General features: G+C 42.1%; 1 protein-coding gene across 6 annotated transcripts in view; it reads left to right on the top strand.

Moving 5' to 3' along the window:
• Window positions 1–17,196, top strand: part of LOC124396374 (speckle type BTB/POZ protein) — a 102,537-nt gene that overhangs the window by 23,568 nt on the left and 61,773 nt on the right. For 2 of the 6 annotated variants that reach the window (XM_046865485.1, XM_046865487.1), the window contains exon 2: window positions 3,642–3,826. The exons of 2 other annotated variants lie outside the window; for them this stretch is intronic. The gene's annotated coding sequence lies outside the window, so the exon portion shown is untranslated. Of the gene's footprint in view, window positions 1–3,210; window positions 3,542–3,641; window positions 3,827–17,196 lie in introns of those variants that run through there. 2 more of the 6 variants (XM_046865486.1, XM_046865488.1) reach the window with 2 other exon arrangements.

The raw sequence follows: 17,196 nt of genomic DNA, 5'->3' as shown, positions 1-17,196 counted from the left end.
TAGAAAAGATAAATAAAATGGTGTATTGATTATGCAGGTTTAATCTGTTACAAATCAAAACGGTGCACAGTAGAGGGTTTAGGATTTGTGTGTGTGTGTGTGTGTGTGTGTGTGTGTGTGTGTGTGTGTGTGTGTGTGAATGAATAATTACTGCTGAAAGACACCGTGTGGGACACAGTAAATGTGTGAATAAGTGAGTGAGAGACAGCAAGTGAGTGAGTTTGAGAGACGGTGAACAGGTGAGTGTGAAACAACAAACGAACGGATTAGTAAGAGGCGGTGAATAAGAGAGATCGTGAGTAAGTGAAAGACTGAGTGAGTGAATGAGCAGCTGAGAGTGACTGACAGTGAGTGAGTGAATAAGTGAGTGACGGACAGTGAATGAGTGAATGAGTGAGGGGATGACCAGCTGAGAGTAACTGACAGTGAGTGAGTGAATGAGTGACATTGAGTGAATTGAGTGACTGAGCGGCAATGAGGGAACGAGCGACTATGAATGAGTGACATCGAAGAAAAGAGTGACCTTGTGTAAATGAGCAGGTGAAAGTGAATGACCGTGAGAGTGAACGAGTGAAAGTGAGTGAATGAGTGTGAAAGAGTGAGTGAGTAAATGAATGAGTGAGAGTAAGTGAGTGAATGAATGAGTGAGGCGTAAATGAACAAATAAGTGAGTGAATGAATGAGTGAGGGAATGAATGAATGAATGAGTGAGTGAATGAATGAGTGAGAGCGTAAATGAACAAATAAGTGAGTGAATGAGTGAGGGAATGAATGAGTGAGTGAGTGAATGAGTGAAAGCGTAAATGAACGAGTAAGTGAGTGAATGAGTGAGAGTGTAAATAAGTGAGTGAATGAATAAATGAATGAAGGAATAAATTAAATGAATGAGTGAGAGTAAATGAATGAACGAATGAGTGAGTAAAAAATGAATAAGTGAGAGCATAAATGAGTGAGTGAGTGAATGAGTGAGAGCGTAAATGAGTGAGTGAGTGAATGAGTGAGAGAGTAAATAAACGAACGAACGAACAAACGAACGAGTGGGAGTGAGTAGTGAGCAGGTGAAAGTGACTGGCAGTGAGAGTGAGTGAGTGAGAGTGAGTGAGCAGGTGAAAGTGACTGGCAGTGAGTGAGTGAGCAGGTGAAAGTGAGTGAGTGAGCAGGTGAAAGTGACTGGCAGTGAGAGTGAGTGAGTGAGTAAATGAGTGAAAGTGAGAGTGAATGAGCAGGTAAGAGTGACTGGCAGTGAGTGAGTGAGTGAGCAGGTGAAAGTGATTAAGTGAGCAGATAAAAAGTGACTGGCAGTGAGTGAGTGAGAGAAACATTTTGGAATCATCAATAATAAAGTTTTAATGTATCCATTCCCCCTGCAACACATTTCCCTCAGCACTTAATTCAACTTTCCTGCTAAAGAAAAACACGCCTCCACAAACATGTTCTTATCCCATATGCGTGTGATTTATTCCAAGTACATGACTAAAAAGAGCCTCACAGTGTCGACCTGATCAATCTGTTCCCTCCTTCCCTCCCTCTCTCCTTCCCTTCCTGCCTGTTTTTAATCACCTGTTGCGCCCCAACCCCCTTCTTAAGGTCACATGACTATTTCCTTGCAAAAGTCTTTTAGCGATGGAGAAAAAAGAACTAGGAACGAGTTCACAGGTTTTGTTTCTTCATCAGAAATTCAGAAATGTCAGTAAAGCATCTGATGCTTAAAATTGGTATCAGAATACGGCTCATTGATGTAGAGCCCTTTGTGCTGTAGGTCATGTGGCAGCACCGGGAATCCAATAAACCTCAAATACACATGCTTTGTGAATTAGAGCTGCTCGAGGAACGTTTCTACTTTATTTTATTCTTCCTTTAATGATTCTCGTTTCCCCAAATCCCACACCCTCCTTCTCGGAGAGGTTTCTCTCTGTTTTTAATAGACAAATGTATACGATTTGTGTAAAAAAAAAGTTTTAATTAAATATCACATAAAAACTTTTGATGGTAATTGGACCAAATTTGCAGGGGAAGTCGGAAGAAATTTATTTATTTTTACAAAATCCAAGAAAAATCAAGTGTTGAAATTGCCACCCCTTTTATTGACCTCCTGAATGATTGTGCCAAAATAAAAAATAAATAAAATAATAAAAATAACAATAGGGTGCTTGTGCACTTTTGGTACTTTGCTCCCTAACAATTAGGGTTTCTGCAGGGTCTTAAGTCTTCTTCTTCTTTTGGTTTCTCCCATTAGGGCTCGCCACAGCAGATCATCCGTCTCCATACCCTCCTGTCCTCTACATCTGCCTTTGTCACACCAACTACCTGCATGTCTTCCCTCACCACATCCATAAACTTCCTCTTTTCCTCCTTCCTGGTGGCTCCATCCTCAGCATTCTCCTACTGATATACCCCATGTCCCTCCTCTGCACATGTCCAAACCATCTCAATCTCGCCCCCTCACCTTGTCTCCAAAACGTCCTACATGCGCTGTCCCTCTAATAAACTCGTTTCTAATCCTGTCCATCCTCATCACTCCCAAATAAAATCTCAACATCTTCAGCTCTGCTACCTCCAGCTCCACCTCCTGTCTTTTACTCAATGCCACTGTCTCTAAACCATACAACATCGCAGGTCTCACCACAGTCCTATAAACTTTCCCTTTTACTTTCCCTTCAATCACAAAAAAAGTCTTAAAGTCTAAAATGTAAAAATCAAAATTTTAGGCTTTAAACATCACAAATTTGCTGTTCTAGGTCTTACAAACCCTTAATTTTGCAGATGTCCATGTAACACTGCCTCTAATGCGCATTGAAATGCTCCTGCTGCATTTTTGTTTGTTAGTTTCTGTAATGTTGTAGTTCGTTCTTTCAACTTTCTGTTATTGGCACGAATCTTTTTTGGATTAAACCAGAGACGTAAAACTGATTTTATTTTTTAGCTATGAGAAAGAACAAGTTCAGCGATACTCGGCTTGAAAAAAAAAAAAATGAATAGGGTTTGGTTAAGGCCAGTTGCTAACAGTGTTCTTGTGTGTGTTTTTGATAAATTTTCATTTTTAATGGTCTTAAAAGGGTCTTCTAAAGTCTTACATTTGACTTTGTGAAACCTGTACAGACCCAGTTTATGAATAATCATAAGTCTGTTAGAAGTCAGGAGTCATCAGTCATCAAGTGACATTTGCTTGCTAAAATGTTTAATTATTTAATTGTAATGTAAAAAAAAAGTCTTCTTGACTGGATTACTGCATTCGGCTTCATCCAGCCGTAGCTCTAGTAGAAGTGTGGAAGCACAGCCGTGTCAGGAGGAAAAGCTGTGTATGAAGTGCATGCAGCGGCGTCACACCAGAACAGCTGTTTTATTTGCGCGACAGGCCAGCTGGGCGATTTTCCACATCCTGCACCTTCGGAGAGAGATTGCTCAATTATGCTTTTCCTGAGATAATACGAGAGAGGTCTTGCAGCCTTTACACGCTCGGCTTATCGGTAAACTAGCTCGGAAACAAGAAAGGGGTGGAAACGTAGCCCTCAAAAAAACGACAACAAAAAACAAACGCATGGTGAGATTTTGAACAATGCTCACGTCAGTGCACCTCCTGGTGTTTACCTTTCGATGAGTCTAACGGGAATTCCCCCTGTTCATCTGTGTTCTGCTTACAGATTCCTGAGAGGAAAAAGCACAACAGCACTCAACTGAGACACAGGGTTGGATCAACACACAGCCCCGACCTATGGGGAGAGAGCGAGAGAGAGAGAGACGGAGTGACCAAGACGAGCGCACTCACCTGCTCAGCAATGGGTACACCTGCCTCGCCAGATGTTTAACCGGCTTTGATCTGAAATAAGTAAGAAGCATGAGAGAGAGAGAGTACAGAGGTGCATTGTAGCAGAAAGATGAAGGGTGGTGTATTTTTCAGGAAGTAAAAGAAGAGACCAACCTGAGTAAATGTGTGTGCTCGGGTTACCATCTGTAGCCTTCGCTGAAATACTGCTTTCGACTTAAAGCGGGAACTCGTAGTTATGCATATTTTCAAGCTGTGGAGGAAACGAAGGTTTTTTTAAGCAGCAGGCTGGGGAGTGATTATTTGCTTCCTGCACTTCTACACTGTTTATTCAGTACTATATTTTCCATAAGACGATGGATCTGAGGTCAATGTTTGTTTATAAAGCATTTCTACATTATTTCCAAAAAACGTGCCATTTAGTCAAAGTGGATTTAGAATCACTTCCTGAACTTTGAGCCGAATCTTCATCTTCAGGTACAGGAAGCGAAGTCCTCTGGGAGCCCGATTCGGCGAGTCCGGTGTGTGCAGAAGTGAGATCATGTTTCCCGGCGAGAAACTCAGAACAGCACCAGTTGCACAGCTTCCGATGTACACAGGACGATGTCTTTTGGCACACCGACTTATGAAGGTCGGCGCTCCCTGTGACTGTGCGTGCAGCCTTGTGCTGCCATCTGTTGGCTTGTTACAAAACTATTCTCGGAACATTTTAATACCACCTCGTACTATAGCCACCTATGATAGTGATACTATTAATGATTCGAATCAACGTTACATTTAAACACTATGGAAATAATACAATGAAAGTGAAGTATTGCCATGAGGTTTGCGTCAGTCCACCACCGTGCAACGGTTTCATCAACACAGACTTAGAGAAGAGCAGAGTGTAGGCCGCCCTGTCCTCTAGATAAAACTGGTGACTAATTTTTATGCTAATTATAGAAGGATAAATGTTGAAAAATAAAGACTGCACTGCAGGATTCAAGTGTGTGTGTGTGTGTGTGTGTGTGTGTGTGTGTGTGTGTGTGTGTGTGTGTGTGTGAGAGAGAGAGAGAGAGAGAGAGAGAGAGAGAGAGACAGGATGAGCATGAGCATACGATAGGAATAATTTTCCTACAAATAGTTCAGACGGGGTTCTGAAGCAGGAACAGTACATACTGCTTTAGACGAGGCTTAAACAGTCTACAAGCCTCATGCATGAAGTAGCTGACTTGCAGAATTAACTCTATTACATTCGAAGGTCACGAGTCGCTGGTGCGTCCTCGGTTTGTGTCTTGATGACTGTCACTGTTGTTTATAGGACGTGGTGACACAACACTTTGAAACATTTATGATCCAATATACAGACCAAAGTATTGAGACATCTGACTTTTCCAGCCTCCCTCCATTTCCTTGTGGTTCTTTCCCAAACTGTTATCACAACTGAACACACGATTGTATCGGACGTCTTTGGATGATACAATTTTGATCGCACTTGAACTTAAAGACCCAAACCTGTTCCAACATGACTATGCCCCTGTGCACAAAGGGTTGGTTTGGAGTGGAAGGTCTTGAGTGGTCTGCTCTAGAGCTCTGACCTCAACCCTATACGAAGTGCACTCCAGGGCTTTTCACCTCACCTACATTAGTACCTGCCTTTACCAACACCCTAATGACTGAATAAGCACAAATCTCCACAAGCGCCCTCTTGAATATAGTGAAACCTCTTCCCAGAAGAGTGGAAGGCTTTAGAACAGCAAATGGTGTAGAATGGGATGTTCAACAAGCACATTGCATCTCATGTTGTGTGTGTATGTCACATTGATGCTGTTGATTTTTGCAGTCATCATAAACACTAGACTCTGTTCCCACCTAGAAAAGCATGAATTCCCTTTCAATCTCTGGGACTTTTTTCCTTTCCACTGAGTCATTAGTGATCTAAAGCTTGTTTTGAAATAATAGCAACAGGACCCATTTGAACGGTTCTACATTAAGGGCTTTGGGTGCCTGGCAATCCAGGAAATTCATCTCACACCCATTCTTTCTGATTAAGGATTAGACTCTATAAATAGAGAATGTCGTTCAGTCACTCATCACTTCGGTAATCACTTTTTCCATAGGATTCAATCGTGTACTTTGTCCCTAATGTGTTTTGGTGGAGAGGAAAAGGCACAACGGGAGGTCTTTTCAGCACACGTGTGCACACGAAGGATCTAACATGGCATGATTTTTATTTAGTAATTTTTTTTTTCGAGAAAAAAAAAAAAAAAAGGCAATGGCTGACCCCTGGTCAGAAATGACTAATTATTCTGCCATTCGAAATGTGTTCATGCCTTTGATCAACACCTCTGCCTCTTCCGCTTGGGTTCACACACACACACACACACACACACACACCGTGCTCACTCAGCCTTTTCTCTCCACCTCTTTGTAGTTTGCAATCTAGCTTCAGCATATAGGGAGGTAAGCTCCGCTGGTCAGGCTTTTCAGCCTGTTGCTGTAACTACGGAGCACAGCCGCATATTAATCGTGTTATTCTATAGCGCGGACGAGGATTTTTTTAATAGCAGTTAGTGATCACGCAGTTTGTGGCAAGTTGTTTTTATTGATTACATTTTTTAAGTCAAAATCTACACTCCACTATGGGGACAAATGTTTGTGGACACCTGACCTTAAAATTACGTGCTTTTTGAACACCCCGTTCCATATCTAGTCCCCCTTTGCTCTTATTATATCCTCCTATATAGTGTCTAAGTGAAGTCAGGTACTGATGTAGGTGAGGTGAGGAGGCCTGGGGTGCAGTCAGCGTTCCAGATTTTCTCCAAAAAAGCTCAATAGGGTTGAGGTTAGAGCTCTATAGCAGGCCTCTCAAGATCTTCCCCTCCAAACCTAGTAAAGAATGTATTAATGAGAACTGGCTTTGTGCACAGATGCATTGTCTGTCTGGGAAAACATTGGGTCTTCCTAGTTTAAGTAAAAGGAAGATGTAATATTAGCACATCCAGAGGATCTAAAAATTGTGTGCCTCCACAAATGACTGGAAAAATCATATAACCCAATACTTTAATACATATAGTGTAAGACTTGATTTATTATAATTATTTTTTTTGATTGGGTTTGTGTAACATGGTGTCAAAGTGGGGGAAAAAAAACAACAATGTCAAACAATGTTGGAGAAAATTTAGTTGAAATGCAAAAAAACAAAACAAAAAAAGTGTGTGTGTGTGTGTGTGTTTTTGTTTATGTACTCCTTGAAAAAAAAATATATATATTTTTTTACTTTTGTATGTAATGACACCTTGGGAACAGTGCAACATTTGTAAACACAGCTGAAAATATTTGAAGTAGCCACTCTTTCTATGTGGTGATCTGAGAAGCATTAAGTTAATATATTCCTGAATATATACGAATACCTTGATTTGCGATTTAGAAAGAAAGCAACGTTGGACGTAATGAAACCTCGGTTCAGCGAAAGGGAAAAAATGCAACTGCTCTGCAGCATCACAATCAGCCTCATGTTTCCCCCAAACATACAGCAGAAGTAGAGCCCTTATCGCCCCCTCCTCCTCCTGTCTCTAGGCCTCGTGTGATTATTCGCTTCACAGCAGGTCATTTCGAACATTGTTCTTAATAGCGTTTGCAGATCGTCTTAATCTGACTCAGTGCTGTATACATTTATCCGCGTTAAAGTTTGTCCGTGAGTCAGATGTGCGGCTTTAACGTGTCAGCGTTTAGCTAAGCTGATTTTGCTCGGAGTTGACTCCAAATGACTCAGAGTTCCGAAAACTTTGCCTTGTTTTTCACACTTACTTCGAGGTCCTTTACCGAGTGGGAGAGCTGTGCAAGTGGGCGTGTACGTCATTCGCTTTAAGCCTGTTGCATACCAACAATTTTTAAATGTCATTCGTCCCCCTTCGTATCCTTGTTCTCCGACTCTCTCTATCTCTCTCTTTAAGCCTTTTAATACAGGCTTGTTCCCTTCTGTTTATGTACTCCTTTAACTAGAGAAAGAGAGAAATGGAGTGAGAAGCTGTGTGTGTGTGTGTGTGTGTGTGTGTGTGTGTGTGTGTGTGTGTGTGTGTGTGTGTGTGTGTGTGTGTGTGTGTGTGTGTGTGTTAGAAGACATTTCGGTTTATTTAGTATGTAAGAGAACCGCTCCAACACACTGCTATGAGCACAAAATTTCAGGAGTGGGAGAAACCCGCCACGCTGTCATGCAGTTAATATAAAAAGATACAATTATAAGTCTGGTATAGTTTCATATAACACAACCTCCTATCACAAGCCATTCACTTTGTTTGATGGAGCGAAAACCGCAAGTCAGCCGTATTTTGACTCGCTTTAAGACTCGAAAATGATTAAAAGACGTCTCGAGCGCACACAGACCGCAGACAGAAGGGTGTGGAGCCCAGTAAACACAAACCAGATATTACCCGGCTTCTAACTTGCTTTCGAACCCGAATGGATTTTTCTGTTCTGTTACTCGGAGACGGGGGCAGCGGAAAACAAATATAGAGGCCCCGAACCATCTGCTTTAAAACTTTGGCCGTCTCAACCCGCTCGTGATAAATCACCCCGCACAGGCAATTGTGCTTCGATTCCAAACTCTGTGCTGTGCCCTTCACTGCGAAGCTCCGCTCCTGCCCTCAGCGGAGGTATTGTTTTCACTGGCGAAATATAATGAGAATTCAGCGAACGAACAGCATGCGCCATCAGCAGGGGCGGAAAACGCTTGAGTAATTATACCTCATCGCTTTACTGTATATGCGTTTTCTCGGCCAGATCGCTGCCAAATGGCGTCTTGGTCTTACTCCACTGTTGGGTAAATGATTTCTCAATGTTGGCTCCAACCCTCTTCATGGATTCCGCAGGGTCTTAAAAAGTCTTAACATTTTAACATCGATATTTTAGTTCTTAAAAAGCCATCAATTTGCTGTTCTAGGTCCTAAACAGCTCTTAATTCTCTGATGTACATGCAACCCTTATTGAAATGCTCCTGCAGCACTTTTGTTTGTTTGTGGTGGTGCAGGTGATTTATTTATTTATTTATTTATTTTGTTTTGCTAGTCCAAATATAATTGTCTGTTACGACTGCAAACTATTCCCAACATGAAACAGCCAATCAGCTTTCTGATATTGGCGCTGATCTCTTTCGGATCGGATTGTACCACAGATGTAAAACTGATTTTAATTTTTCAGCCATGAGGAAGTACGAGTTTAGCGATAAGAGAATTTAATCCTGGTTTAAGGCCAGTTGCTAATATCATGTGTGTTTTCTTGATGTCGTGATATAAGTCTTTAAATTTTATCCTTAAAATGTCTTAAATCTGACCCGGTAAAACTCACAGAAATCCTGCTTGTTTTCGGCTAATAGTGTATTCATGATCCAAATGTCCTGAACAATAACAGCTTTAAGTTCAGCCTACTTAAAACTTATAAAAATAACAAAAAATCTTTTCTTTAGAAATCAGAAATTTGACTTTTCACTCTCGAGAAAATGTTTTATTTATTTATTTATTTTTTGAGAGGTGAGAACAGAAATTACGATTTGTTGAAACAAACCGTAGATACATTTTCCAGAGTGAACTAAAATGTACAGAGTGCAGCCACATCATCGCTGGTTCCCAATGAAACGGTTCGGAGGTCTGACGCATTTTTGATTTTATGTAGTACTTTATGTAGCATCTGCATCGAATGCATCTTAAGAACAAGTTTCCATATAAGATTTTAGATCATTTTTCCTTAAAGACGCAAAAGGAGCGATATCTGAATGAAGTAATATCTGAACCGGACAACAGAGATGAAACAAGACCCTCATCGTGCTTAACGTAACATCTGTGCGTTTAGATCAGATCTTTTTATATTAGTTACAATAAATATCAATGTTCAGATACTGACCACTGCAGACCGGGAACACACACCACACTGGGCTCTGACCCTGTCGTCTAGACATCACAATTTAGCGTTCGTCATACTCGCTCTAAATCCTTACGCTCGCCCATTTTTTCCGCTTCTAACACGTCAACTTTTAAGACACAATGTTCACTTGCTGCTCAGTATATCCCACCCACTAACAGGTACCATGATGAAGAGATAATCAGTGTTATTCACTTCACCACTCATAATGTTATGTCTGATCAGTGTACATGTGTAGACATATTACCAGGTTTTAAGGCTAGACTGACTTTAAAAGAGGAAAAACTTTGTCCCACACCCCCCTAATTGAGAAATACACTACCCCCAAGATCTTTACTTACTTCTCCTGTTTTAACAGCTTTTTCTTCTGTTTTTTTTTTTTTTGGTGTCTCGGGGCTGTGGTAGCTCAGTGATTAAGATAGTAAACTTCTGGTTGAAGGTTGTGAGTTTAAATCCCTGCACCACCAAGATGCCACTATTGAGTAAGTCTTGAGCAAGTCCCTCACCTGCTCAGGTAAATAGATGAGATAAACAAAGGCCGCTCTTGATAAGGGGCGTGTGCCAAATACCGTAAACCTAAACACGAAAGAGCGATTGTTCAGCTGTGCTTCATTTACAACCTCGGCCTGATGCATTTATACCGTGCGTATTAAGATATTACCACCATCCTCATGTTCACCGCTTTGTTTCTGGACCCCCGGTGAGATCTGGATTAGCTGTAAAACCTATTTGCATCTCACAAACGTTCTTCCCTCTAATGGATTTGCGGTCACACCGCTCAGTGCCAAGCCCTGCCTCGCACGTTTTCTTTGCCGAGGACGGATCCAGCTCACCCACGAGGTGAAGCAGGGTGCAGCAGGGGTGCAGGGGCATACGTCAGGCCTAAATCCGACTCAGCTTAGTGTGCGTAGTGAAAAGACGCATCCTTCTGCCAAACCCGAGAATAGTGGATCGCTGCCTCGGGATCTTGCCGTCTCCTCGTTCCTCGCTTGGGTTCATTTTTACACGCTGCCTCAGCCAGGCCACGATTAGTCACGAGCGCGATGGCAAAAACAGCTCTTTTACTGCGGCGGAACCGCGAGCGACGCTACACGTACACACATCCCGAAGCAGGCTGGAACATGACCCGTGATTCATTTGCGAAATGACAAATGAGGTAAATATTGTGATCGCAGACTAGCGAGCATGAAAACGGGCCCAGGATTAATATTAATGCCTGCACGCTAGCGCTGCATTGTAGATTACAGTGTAGCATTATAAGTAATGAACTGCGGTTATTGCTCCACGCTATTGATAAACCTCTCCATTCCTGAAAGAGATGGTCGACCGTTTACAGATAATCAATCGTCGCAGTTCCACATTAATCAGGACGCTCGGCTGAGAGCTTGCCAACTTTGAACTTTTCATAAATCGCACATCCAGGACCAGGCTAGAGCTGAGAGCAAAGGAGATTGATGAGCCTATGGACGAAAGTTGCGGGACACCTGTCTTCTCGAACAATATGTGGTTCTTCCTTAAAATGTTGCCACAAAGTTGGAGACATTCAATTGCACAGGATGCCGTCGGATGCGCTAGCATTTTACATTTTCAATAAACTAGGAGAACTCTAACCTATTCCAGCATTTCATTAAGAGATGGTTTCATTGAGATCATGGATCAGGACTTTAATTAATATCAGCAGTCTACTACAGTGGCACAGGCTGCACACTTAATAAGTGATTCACTGTAATGAATGGACATTTGGCGCCACCCAGATGAGGACGAGGTTCCCTGTTAAAATCTGGTTCATCTCAAGGTTTCTTCCTCATGCCATCTCAGGGAGTTTCTCCTCGACCACAGTCTTCACTGGCTCACTCATTAGTGACAAACTTACAATAATAAGGAACAAATGTATGCACTCTTATTTTATCTAGGAATTGACGGTTACACAGGTTTGAGTGGCAGATCTTTAGGGTTGAAAAGAGGCGGTAGATTTCCATGGGAACTTCATCTGGGAGATTGCTGAAATTTTCCAAGTTGGAAACTGGGAATTTATGGGAATTCATTAGAAATTTGGGGGGAAAAAACTGTATCATGTACAAACATACAGATATACACATTTTATTTGGTAATATGACATGCATGCATTTTTCAAAAGCATTTTGTGTGCTGAATTGAAGAAATGGTGTGGTGCTGTGGAGGATTACACAGTGCAATACACAGTGCATGCAGGGGGTGTGGCCTCAGTAGCCCTGCAGTAAGTGTGCTGCATGCATGTGATTGAATGTGCAGGGTAGAAATACAACTGAAATTGCATTAGATCTGGTTGTTTTAACCACAATTGCCCTGCGAGATTATTATTTTTTTCCAAATAACAAAATGATTTTCCGCATTTAATTCCCTGTTATAGTCTAACCTGCAATTTTGTAAATTCCCAGTTTATTCCCATTGATTCCTGTTCATTCCCATCGAAAGTTCCCAGACTCAAAAATTCCTGATATTTTTCAACCCTTATCTTGAGTGACTCTGCTGTAGAGCTCTGACCTCATCCCTACTGAATATCTTTGGGATAAATGGGAGCACTGACTGCCCAGGCCTTCTCTGTCTGTCTGTCTGTCTGTCTGTCTATCTGTCTATCTATCTATCTATCTATCTATCTATCTATCTATCTATCTATCTATCTATCTATCTATCTATCTATCTATCTATCTATCTATCTAAAAAAAAAAACAGCAAAATTGGACTAAATGTGGAACAGCACCAATACTATAATGCAGCTTCAAATTTATTTGCTTGGTTGAACGAGTTTCTGTGTCCAGGATTAGTGCTGATCACCCTCGTGTCGTGTCCATCACCACTATCTGCTTACGTCACCCCCATCACCCAGCTAAACTTTAAAGAAGACCTGTTATGTTTGCCAGCGCTTTCAGATTCGCAGGTTTCTGCTGCTGTCTCGGTTTCTCTCTCCAGTCGGAAGAACACCCCAGACAGCAGATGCTAATCTCCTCACGCGTTTCCGACACCTCATAATCCACACAACAAATCCACACATCAAACCTCGACCCTTCCTTTTGTTCCTCCCCCAAATCCGGTGTGTTCAGACTCGACTAAAACCCCAGTGGGGCGGCTCACTGCGCATTGACACGACAAAGCAGGACATTTTGAGCAATGCGGTTTCCTTCCGACAGTCCACTTGGGAATTCTGGCATTCCATCGTAGTAATTTCCGCCAAGAGTCTCTGCTTACGTTGTGGTTAACGGTCCTAGGTTCCCTCGAGACGGGATTCTTTTTCCAAATAATATCTTTCACCCACAAGCACAGACAGCGGAAGTGTTCTACATTATGCATTACAGTTGCGATCGAACCGAAGTGCGGCAGCGGGTGCGATCTATCTTAGACCCGAATCGGATAATTGGGAGAAAGAGGGATGTCTTGGCTGAGCGGAATGCCGCAGCTGTCTGCAACGGATAGACAGATACAAGTGAAATGAATAATGCTTTCTTTCTATTCTCACTCAAATGAGCACCGCACAGCTGTGGAACTCTGCGTCGTTCATACTTTCCTTCTCTCTCTCTCTCTCTCGCACTTTTTGGGTATTCTATGATATAAATCACGGCTTTCAGTGAGGAATATAACATGACTTGCAGCTCTGATCAACCGTGGCCTGATGCAAAGCCACACAATGTTTCCTTCTTATACACTTCATGGACAAATGTTTGCGGACACTTAACCATAAGGTTCTATTAGAATTTCCCATTCCATATTCTTTCCCCCTGTTGTAAGAAACCCCCACTAGATTTAGGAGTGTGGTGGATAGGGGTGTAACGGTACACGTAACGACTTTTGCGAAGACAAGATCATATCTTTAGAAAAGTAAATATTAAATGTAAAAAAAAAAAACCCCACATCTGTATTACCTAAACAGGGTTTTAAAAATGTAAACGATACAATTCAAAAGAAGGCTCGAATGACGTGTACTGTTACACCCCTAGTGGTGGTGGGGCAGATTTTGCTTATTCGGCCGAAAGGGTGGTGTTAATAAAGTCAAGTACTGATGTAGGTGAGATGAGGAGGCCTGGGGTTGACATTCATCCCTAAGAGGTTCAATAGGGTTGAGGTCAGAGCTCTATAGCAGTCTGATCACAAAATTCTAAACAAATGTGAGGAAAAGCTATGAAACTCGCTGCTTTGTGATACTTTGGTCTGTAGGTCAGGGAGTGTTTTGTGAGTTCCGTCTCTTTTCTCTCTCTCTCTCTCTCTCTCTCTCTCTCTCTCTCTCTCTCTCTCTCTCTGTTCCTCTTCACACGTGTTTGTGCGAGCATATTGTCTTTTCCATTTAAAAAGACGGACGGTGCCGTTTCGCACGCGAAGTAAAATGGAGATTTTGACCTTTTCTTCAATCGATCCTCGGCAAGATTGATGGAAGCACGCATGTGCTATTGTATCACTCGCGTGCACACGTGAAAGGGACTCATCAGTAGAGAGAGTGCATAACCAGGAAGAACAGGAAAAAAACGCTTAGGAGCAAAGGCTTGTGCTAATATAAAAAGATTTCTGAAAGCCACTGGAGATAATTGATGCTGGGAAGGTGTTAACCTGGCAAAGGCAAGCGCGATGTTTTCCCCCAGAAATCTCCATGGCTGTAGGTTTTTTATTTATTTAATTTTAATAATGATATTTTTCTTTTTTTTGTGTTCTTAGTCTTGCTGTGTCTGGGGTTTTAGTGCTGTGGTGTTTGTGCTGAAGCCAGCGTTTGCATTTGAAGCATAGCAGCAAATTAGCAGAACACCTGAGGGGGAGCCCTGGGATGCCCTGTGTGCAAGAGCGAGAGGACAAAGACACCGCTCTCAGAACCCGCTCGCAATTAGAAGGATTCTGATGATGGAGTAGAATAGAATCGGGGTTTTCAGGATCAGGAGATCAGGTTTGCGTGAGCAAATTTTTATTGGGATTAAATGTTGCTCAGGTTCGAATCATTTTGGATCGGATTTTTAAAGTGACCTCTCACACACATGTCTCTTTTTGAACATTTTATTCGACCGTAATTGTGGTAACTAACGGACCATCGACGCTGCGTTATCTATACTCATAAAAGAGATGTTTGAGTTTTCTGGGAATGCGCAACGGTCCTGCGTTTTTGAGGTATTCGACTTTATTTCTTTAAAGAACAATCCTCTGTTGTGCTACAGAGACCCTTTAAGGGTTTTTCCCCAGAGCTCCAGAAGAACTTTTTCCCCCAGAACGTCAGAAACTAAAGTTGGTCCTCCTGAATATTACAGTTGTAACAGACTTTTATAAATCACACATTTTTGCCTATTTTCAGCTGCTCACTCAATCAAACCATCTCCTATAGATGTGTATAAAGTTTTAGCACAAGATGTGTACACTATATTGACAGAAGTATTAGGACAACCTTTGAACCATCATATAATGTATGTTAATGCATTTACATTATATATATATATATATATATATATATATATATATATATATATATATATATATATATATATATATATATATATATATGCTAAAGAATCCATAGCGCTAGCTTTATCCGCTAACCAGGAAGTGGCTAGCAGCTAATGCTAGTGCTATAAGGTTAGTGTTTTATGTCCAGCTTCAAGAATATCTCTTAAAAGGAGAAAATCCTGACAATTCCACATATCAAGGAAGTGAATGAATGAAGGATGGAAGAAATGAAAACATGTTAGTCTGCTGAAATCAGTAGCACAGTTAAGTAGAAACCTAAGAAAGGTATATATTAAATATAACACACACACACACACACACACACACACACACACACACGTATTACCCAATTGGCCTCTTTTTTTCCCATTTATTTAATTTTTATATCAATCACCAATGTTACGTCTGAAGACGTTTTTAACCTCCCCGGCCAGCCAGCGCTGCTGTAATGTGACAAAAAAAAAGATACGAGGCATGTGAAAGGTCTGTGTAGTATCACCGTCCTCAATCCTCAGGGGAGTGGAGAACGTGCTGGAGAAAGTGAGAGGGAGGAAGAGGAGGTGAAATTTGATCACGTGTAATAGACTGGCAGCGTGGCGCATTTACATTTTAATTATAAACGGAGTAATTACAGGCAGCTGGTTAACCGCTTCACCTGTCACACCTCCTCTCCTTCCTCCTGCCCTCTACCCCTCAACCCCGGCCCTCTTCTGATTCCTCCTTTCTTCTTCCGCTCTCATTACAGAAGAAACCAGCGCTGACTGGGTGGGGGTCGAGAGCGCTATGAATTATGGGTATACTGTTATGACGAGCAGTCAGACCTGATCTATTTGATGGATTTCTTTAGTTATTGATAGTAATTGAGATAGAAGGAGTGCTGTGAGGACTGAGCAGGTTTTTCCAAACCGATCTCCTAACTGCCTTTAACAACACACTGACGTTGCCTTACTTCATCCTCAAAGCCACCAGCACACACACACTTTACTCTCCTGCCATCTGGATAAAGGTACCGTTCAGATTGTGTAACTGTTTCTACTTCCCAAGACGTTTAACTTTTTTGGTCTGGATAAGGGCATCTGCTAAATGCGGCAAATGTAAATGCCGCAACTCCTCAATACAAAGAGACTAGACTTGCACACAGCTCTGTGCTGCTCTGTGCTGTGTGGTGCTGTGTCCTGCTTTGTGGTGCTGTGTGCTGCTCTGTCCTGCTCTTTGGTGCTCTGTGGTGGTGTGTGCTGCTCTGTGGTGCTGTGTGCTGCTCTGTCCCGCTCTGTGGTGCTGTGTCCTGCTTTGTGGTGTGTGCTGCTCTGTCCTGCTCTTTGGTGCTGTGTGCTGCCCTGTCCTACTCTGTGGTGCTGTGTGCTGCTCTGTCCTGCTCTGTGGTGCTGTGTCCTGCTGTGTGCTGCTCTCTGTGGTGCTGTGTGCTGCTGTGTCGTGGTGCTCTGTCCTGCTCTGTGTGCTGCTCTGTTCTGCTCTGTGGTGCTGTGTGCTGCTCTGTGGTGCTGTGTCCTGCCCTGTGCTGTGTGCTGCTCTGTGCTCAGGCATTTTTCTCTCAATTCATACTTGAACAAACATCCAACATTTCTGGTGCATCCACCGCTAACCATGTTGTCAGAAGTCTAAAGTTTGAAGCTGTTGGTGTATGAACGTGGCTCCTCTGCTTTATCTGTCTTGTTCCGTCTCCTCCAGAGATGATTACTGGACAGAACTCTAACAATCAAAGACTTAGTGTGATACCATGTGATTCTTTTGATTCTATTGATTTCATTTAATGTTCTGTGTAAAACTTTCTGGCACTACAGAGGAGGTGACGCTGCCCAATTGCAAATTGAAATTGCAAAAAATAAAGTCTGAATTAGGTTGAATTAACTTTTTTTTTTTATGTGGCGGAAACTGACTTTCACACGAATATTCTCTTCGCCCCTTCGCTTTTTTCTCTCTGTTGGTATATATTTTTTCATTTGGCAGTGTCTTCTGTGTTTACCTGTCCAGAGCGCTTCAGTGTGTAGCGGGTGGTGTGTCTGTAATAATGTCCGTGTGGAAACACAATGCTCCATGTGTAGTTAAATGGACTAAATGAAGTGCCG

This window comes from Silurus meridionalis, chromosome 14 (assembly GCF_014805685.1).
Source record: "Silurus meridionalis isolate SWU-2019-XX chromosome 14, ASM1480568v1, whole genome shotgun sequence".
Lineage (NCBI taxonomy): Eukaryota > Metazoa > Chordata > Actinopteri > Siluriformes > Siluridae > Silurus > Silurus meridionalis.
This window is presented reverse-complemented; position numbering and strand designations above follow the sequence as displayed.